This window comes from Papaver somniferum, chromosome 8, assembly GCF_003573695.1.
Source record: "Papaver somniferum cultivar HN1 chromosome 8, ASM357369v1, whole genome shotgun sequence".
NCBI lineage: Eukaryota > Viridiplantae > Streptophyta > Magnoliopsida > Ranunculales > Papaveraceae > Papaver > Papaver somniferum.
In genome coordinates, this window is record NC_039365.1 from 151670996 (window position 1) to 151679465 (window position 8470).

At 34.8% G+C, this 8470-nt stretch overlaps 1 pseudogene; it reads right to left on the minus strand.

The window, feature by feature from the left end:
- Positions 1-3362: 3362 nt before the first annotated feature.
- LOC113306208 lies at positions 3363-4835 on the minus strand (annotated as a pseudogene).
- Positions 4836-8470: the final 3635 nt, after the last annotated feature.

Below are 8470 nucleotides of genomic sequence, written 5' to 3' on the forward strand. Positions count from 1 at the left end.
GTTGTTTTATCTAATTACTTTTCTCGATAGGTTGCATGAATAAGATACATAAAATAAAGAGGCGCGATAAAAAATTCGGTAGACAATAAAAGAAAAATAAGTCTTATTTTTCCTTCTCTTAATCTTAAGTAAAAAATAAGTGAACTGTATTATGATCAACAAACCAGTTGGATGGTGGTTAGATACCTAGGCGAATCGGCACATATATTCATACAAGTTTATGTTTGCAACCTATCAAACCACCACCGAATAAGTATCGATGTTCATGGGAAACAACACCTCTTCAAGGGTTGAATCTAAGGAAATGTTGTTCTTAAAATGACCTTCGACAAAGAGTTAAATTTGAATGAGATACTTCATGTTCTTGAAATTCGAAGAAATCTCATTTCAGGATCGTTGCTAGTAAAGCATGGTTTAAAGATAACTTTTGCATTTGACAAAGTTATATAATATAAGAATGATATGGATGTTGGTATGTGATACCTATATAGTGGTATCTTTAAGATGAATGTGATGATTGTTGCTACATTCATCAATAAAGTTAATCGTTCCGCTTATTTACTAGAGTCTTCTACTGTGTAGCATGAAATATTATGATATGTAAATTATGCTTCTTTGTGAAGACTAATTAACATGGAACACTTGCCTCATTTTTATATTGTTATGAATTTAAAATTGGAGACTTGTATAGAAGCAAAACTAGTAAGTCCACCATTTCATTCAATAGAAGATTGGCAAACAGAATCGCTTGAATTAATTGATAGTGATCTCTGTGAATTAAAACCTGTGCAAAATAGAGGCGCTAAGAAATACTTCGTCACCTTCATCGATGAAAATACAAGGTACACTCATATATACTTGTTGGCAAGTAAAAATGAAACGGTAGAAATGCTTAAACGGTTCAAATATGAGGTTGAGAATCACATGGAATCAGTAAAAGTTACAAATATGTAAATTATATATATTTAAGAAAATAATTAACATTGAATACTTTCCTAATATAGTTGTTGGAAAGTAAATATGAAACGGTATAAATGTTTAAACGTTTCAAACCTGAGGTTGAAAATTAACTCGACAAGAAAATCAATATACAATTTATAAAAGGATGGTGCCTAAAGATATATAGAAGATTTGTATTCGGATAAGGCACTACGTATGGTATTTCTAAACATACTCGACCCTAATGTATTATACAGTTTCGCTAGGAACCAGTTCGGTTACAAATTTGAAATTTGAACTTTAGCAACTGTTTATTTGAAGTAACACATAACTTGAAAAGAGATAAGTTTTAGGTACGTCAAAGGAAAACATTCAGAATGACATCAAATTACTACTGAAGAGAAAAATATTTACTATTGAATTTAGTTACAAATTACTTTTACTATTATACTGCTGTATCGGACATCAAAGAGTATTAACTTGTGTAGAAAATAATAATTACCATAAGAGTTACCCTTAATGCTCTTTGTTTTCTCTGTACTTTTGATATTGATGAAATCAGTTTCTCTTAGTTCTTTTCTCTCCTTTATCTCTCTCCCTTTTTCCCTCCGAACCAAAGAAGGGAAAAAAATACTCTTCAAACTCAGATCTTGATCCATCCGGTTTTGGTTTGATTTTTCAGATCTACCAGACGGATCGAGTTTGTTTCCTTGTATATATTTATCTTTCAATAAAATAAATTGTTTTTAAACAATTTTTATGATTTTCTTATCGGTCAGATGGTTTTCTTATTCTATTATTAGGTTTTTTGGTGGATTTGGATCTGCATTGTTATCAAGCATGTTATGGGTGAAAACGATCTACTTCGCCAGATATGGAGATCCTTTGTGAAGAAACTAATTTGGGTATATTACTTCCTTTTTATGGAAGCATCTGATATATTTGATGGTCAAGAAACAAAATGGTTTGAAACCATTATAGGGATATCCAATCCTTCAACGGGCTGTAGAAGTTTTCGTTTCTTTAAGTCTCGATTGTAAATCTTGTACTCTCTATATTATCCTGTTTATTGATGTAATTGATCAATGTAATCCTTCAAACCTCAATTTGAATGAGGTAGTCGAATAAATAAGATTTAGGGGCGATTCAAAGCCCCTATTTCAATTAAAAAGAAAAAAAATTTGGCTGCCCTTGGCTTAATATTTACGGGCACAGTCCGAGGTTCAAATTCAAAGGGCTGGGCCCATCAAACGGGAACCGCGGCAAGTCCATTTGAGAGTCATCGTGTGTATTAGGACATGGAAGGGTAAAATTGTAAACAAATTTGAATTTTCTCTATAAAATGGAAGCTAAGCTCTGCTTTAATTTTCATCAGATCATCCCTAGAAAATTTCTACAGAGAGATAAACAGAGAAAAATCCACAGAGAGAGAAATCAGATCTGAGAGACATTAGTAGAGTAACAACTTGTCAAGATGAGTTTTGAACATCGTAAGAAGACTATTGCTGCGGAATAGAAGCTGAACTTTTTGTTCAATACGAACATAACAAGAAAATCAATGGTGTTAAGGGATCTATTTCTGCTTCGAATACTGTAGAGAGGACTCATGTGAAGAAGAATCGGAAAATTGTTAAAGATGGAAAGTCGGCAGTTGAATCTGATATTTTGTTTCCTGTTGAAGGTGATTAAAGGACTTAGTAATGGAGGAGAAGTAATAACAACAGTGATATCTGAATAATTAGAAAGTAAAAAAATAATTCTCTGTTTCCTGATTTTTTTTCTATATTTCAAATTTGATAAGACTGTAGTTAGTTTGAGAGTTTTCTCTGATGATTTCAAGATCTGATCTAGTATTAGCTTTATAAGTAGGTATAGTTAGTAAGTGAATCGGAGGAGGTTCTGTTCAAAGCTTCTTGCTCATCTTCAAAATTTGGCGCCAAAATTATCTGTCAAAAACTTAGAACTTTCGAATATCAAGATGTAGAAAGAAAACAGTTCAAATATCAAGTTACAACTCGCAATCAAGTATGTATGGAGATCTTTCTTTGTTTTATGAAGTTAAGATGAGATTCAAAACTAATTCTGTCAAAATAAGAAAAGATCCAGATCCAGAAATTCAAATATCTATGAAGATGTTACTGGTGAACGGCGATGTTTGAAATTGTTTTTTTTTTTTTTGAAATTTATTTTGAATTGACGAATTTTGGCGCCAAAACTATGCCGGAAATCAGTGGAGATGTGCGATTCAATATCAGATTCAGATCACATATTAGTGTTAGTTTGTTTTCTAGGTTTCTGAAAATGTAAGCAAACGTTCTCTGTTATGGTTCTATTAGTTTCCGATTGTTTAACGACTGAAATCAGATATAATCAAACAGATTTGTTTTCTTCCGGTTCGTGTGGTTGAGCCAATAATAATGACGTCACATTTTTTCCCCTCTTCCTGAAACTTGACCAAAGTTATGCACACCGAAAAGTGATAGAGCATCCTCCGCTCTCCCATTCATAGCAAATCCCACAATTAAAGCACTCTAAGAAATCCGGCTTCCCTTCTTCATTTTATTTTACTGAATTCCTGAGCAAAATCCCACATCTTGCATACATATCAATCAGTGAATTACGAACTCTAACCTCGTTAGTCAAATTTCTCTGTAAAGCAAATCGGTGTATCCATTTTCCTTAGGGTTGTCAATGGATATTCGATATCCGGTATCCGTTTCCGAACATCCAGATTCCGTTAGGTTAATATCCGACATAACGGCTATCCGGTATCCGATAACCTTAACGTAACGGATATACGTTTATTAACATAACGGTACCGGTTAAAGGAGTTCCGTTAGGTTAATGTCCGATACCGTTAGTGTATAACTATATTATAAAATTTTCGGAAATTTTCGATACCTGATACCCTTTAAGTTTACTCTTTAGCCATTTAATTACGTCTCTCCTAAGTAAATATCGGAAATTATCGAATATTAACGGAAATTATCGGAAATTATTGAATATTAACGGAAATTATCAGAAATTATTGGAAGTTTTTTGTATCATGAGTAGATAACGGAAATTAACGGAATAATATCCGATATCCGATAGCTTATCCTTAACCTTATCGATATTAAATTTTTGAATTCCGACGGATATTATCGGATACCGGATATTCGATAATCCTTAACCTTAACCTTATCGGTATTGCCAATATCCGACGGATTTTTATCCATCGACAACCTTAATTTTCCTAGCCCAAGCACACCCATATTAGCACAAGCAGTAGTAAGGATGGCAATAACAGTAACATAATCTGGTTCAATTCCAGAAATTTGCATTTATCTGAACCATGAAAGAGCTTCCTCGAAATGATCTTTTGTACGTGACAAACCCTTCGATCAATGCAGTCCAGGAAATCTTATCTCTCTAAGGCACACCAAACAACTGTATAGCATCTTCAACGTCTCCGTTTCCCATATACCCCATCAATCATACTATTCCAAGAAACCGAATTCTTTACAGTCATTTCATCAAACACTACACGAGCGAGATATACATTTCGAATACATATCCACAACCAGCAGTACCCAGCATGACATAATCTTTCATCATGCCTAATTTACAAAGGTAGCAATGAATTGAAGCTCAAATATAGAGGGGGCTTTGTCCGATGGAAAGTCTGCGCAAGCGGATAGGAGAGTTATAAAAGTAATATGATTGGGCTCAATACCAGCAATCCTCATTCGAGCAAATTCTGTGGCAGCTTCGGACAAATGTCCATTTCGACATCGACGAGCAATAGAGGAGGTCCATAACACAGTCGGATCAATAGGATTATCTTTCCTTGGGAAGACGAGATTAGTCTTCTCGACTGAATTTTGATTAGGGGTTGTAAGAGGGCGATTGTGGGTTTATGATCTCTGGACAAGGTTTTTAGGCGGTTGAGTGATAAGAGCATCTCCAAAAGTGGGGGCTAAAAATCATGAACTATCTCCAATAATGTGGGGTATTATTTTTAAGATTTGTTGTTTTGGATAATGATAATATTGATTCCCTCTTTTCTCTTGGTTCATAACAATTTATTTTAAAATAAAAAGATTAAAATATAGTTAAAATAATGATGTGGAGGTCATTCCCAAGGTCTAAGTAAGACCTTCTCCAAGACCTTCATATTTATTTTAACACCCTTCCTATTTTATATGACCCACTGTTGGAGATGAATTTAATGTAAATGAGGGTCTAAAATCCTATATGTCATGAAAAAATAAAACCCTCACCTCTGTTGGAGATGCTTTAAGACGCCAAGACTCATTTTCAAATTTCAGTTACCTGCACCTCAATTTTGAGCTTTGCCTGATATTATCAACTGGCTTTATCCTGTCAGTTTTTGTTTGTGCGTATTTTTACACTCAACTTACACTCGTTTTTGCACATAAGAACAAGTATTATTCTGGTAAATCACTGTATTACTGTGGTAAACAAGGGTATAACCAATTACTGACAAGTGGGTGTATATCATCCTCCTTCCAAAAGGCCCAGCCCGACAAAAAAAATTCAAACCATCTCATAAGACTCATATCTTTTCTTTCGTATTGTCCATGGAGCAAGAATCAGGGGGATATTGCAAGACTGATAGGCATTCAAAATAAGATAAGAACAAGATACACAAAAAGTTCTAAGCTATAGCTTCACTTTTCTTTTATGTATGTGCGGGAAAAATTGTTACCAAGTCATTGGCGCATAAGTCTTCCGCGGAAAATTTAGCATATGGTTTATAAAGCGTGAATCCTTTTATTATTTCTTGTTCCCTCAATGCAAACAAGATTACTCACCATCATAGCTCTTATGTTAGGAATTTTGACAGGAGTAAAAGTTACTACACCGTTTCAAGAAAAGTGAATTTTTCCTGAAATTGAGGTAGTATTATTATACAGTACCATACAATAGAAAATCTATAAATTAATGTTGTTGGGACCACCAAAATTCATATCAATGCATGGAAGAATCTTGCAATCTCCCACTAAGACTCATATCTTACCTTAGGGGCCATGAAGGAAAAGTCAAGGATGCATATGGTCACATCACTCTGAAGATGAAGATGGAAATATTACTTGGGCGCAGAAACCCAATTCCACATCATCAGAAAAGACCCAGGATATGACATTATCCTTGGATAGGAATGGTTACATGCTGAAAAGATGATAACTGCCAAGGCGCTTTCATTTATGTGTTTCTCAAACAAGGAAATCCCTGATACAGAGGTCTTGGTCGATGGTCCATCCACAAATCATTTGGAGGAATTCCTAACTTTGGTGCCAATGAAGTAGGAATGCATAGAGGATGTATATCTTATGTCAAGAGGTTTTCTGCTAAGGAAAGTCTCGATTCACCTGCATCTCTTTTCTTGAGTTTTCCACATTCTCTGTTAGCTAGACTCAATTTTGCTAGTAAGAGTACTACTGTTATCCCAAGTCGTTACGACTGGAAGAAATCTACAGTCCAATATTTTACTAAATGAATGACCTCAATTCCTGAATCTCGAGTCGAGACATCCACTACTGAGAAGATGCCCTTCGAAGAGAATCTAGGATTTCTCCCTGCGATATTATAAGAATGTATACATGTGCTACCAAGCAATCAATAAGAGTTTCAGAAAATTATTCACATTTGGAACCTGGAAGTTAGCAAAGAGATAAAGGAGAAACTGAACCAACGGAACATATTCCGGGTTAGGCCAATCATACCTAATTCCTTTCATGTTGGAAATTTAGTATTGAAAGCAGCAAAGCGCAATCGTCATTCTATGATTAAGTCTGATTGGGAAGGTCCCTTCATGATTGCTAACTCAACTATCGGTGGATACCATAAACTAGTTGATACGGACGACAAAGTAGTAGAGACGACAATACATGAAAAATGGCTTAAAGTATTTAATGTTTAATTAAAAACACTCGAAGCTCAGAATATTTGATATTTAAAGCATTTAAATTTTTTTTTTTAATTTCGTTTGTATTTTCAATTCCTCCAAAACGGATGCAATACTTGCAACCAACAATTGAATTCCCTTTTCAAGTAATCAATTCCAATTCATTATCAACATAAAAGGGAATCCTCACAATATCAAATTTCAATCACCTACCTATCCCAAATCAGTATATAAATCAAACCTGATAAAACCTTTCATCTCCCAAAAGTCCAAAAATACTATCTTCACGCTCTGAAGAGTATACTTCTTCAATTCCAACTTTAAGTCAGTCTTGCAGCTTTTTTCTTCGACTTTCACAACAACATCACTGGAAAGAATTAGGATGAAGTTTACATTGAACATGAGTCTTCGAAGAGCCAAGATATCAACTTACAGAGGAAAACACATCAAGTGTCACTTCATAGCACCTACCCATTTTTCCAGAGAGATGGCGAGTATTCATATGACTACATACAGATAATCAGAATGTAATTGAAGTACAAATAGTGGATATTCACTATACATATGATAAAACTTCTAGAGCGCGTGCAACATCCTTCATCCATGGATGTCACGAAGTCTTTCAACATAAATATTCATGTCAAAGTGAATGAACACCTTTTGGCCGCACTTGGGGACTTGTTCTTGTTGAAAAGATTAACTCGAGTCATTCTCAATCTGATTACTGGTACTATTGGATGCAACAACATAACATTGAAGTCATACTATTCAGAAGTATTAAATTTGTACTCACAATCAAAGAGTACACCTTCATTAGTGACGCCTCTATATTCAGTACACATATCCGTGTCGACAGCTTCTGCTTTCTTGTTAGAAAACAAGCATGCTCAGGTTTCTCTGTAATGGCAACATATTCTTATGTCATGAAAATGATGGAAAATACTCATCGAATGAGTATCAAATATTACATCGATGTATTTTCATCGCTTTTAGCCTCTGGGAAAACTCCAACCACTGTCCCGGCATCGATAGTGGTCTTAGGAACAACATCCCAACTTCTTCATCAATTGTCCATTCTCTACAACCTCAACCTGAAAATGCTACTCAGTGGATCTCTCCAAGTACAAGGAATTCACATCAACACATGTGTGTATGGAAATATATCAATACAAACTCATCCCAAAGCTTCCACGATGTACATGCACGAGCCAAAGTCTTCTGCGAGATGTTTTTACAACCTCTACAGATAATATACAACACACTTCAGTTTATTGGTTTATAAAAACGTACCAATTGGTGAGAAATACAACAATTATTCCTTGATTAAAGATGTCCGTCTATGTTCGTACAATAACATACCAAAAGTACGCATCAATTGGACATACGAGCAGAAAGATATGGTCTCAACGATCAAGACTGCGGGATCTGAAAAATTCGCACGAAATTACAAATTAAAAATATGCATGCTTCGTTGACTAATCTAGACAACTCCAAATTGAGAGATTCTTTTTGCATATGACAACCAAGTCTCTTAGCTTCAAAATTTTGGGTCAAGCGCCAAAATCCAACATCGTGTGAAGTTTCTACAACTACCAGAGCAGACACCATGCAAGCAGAAAT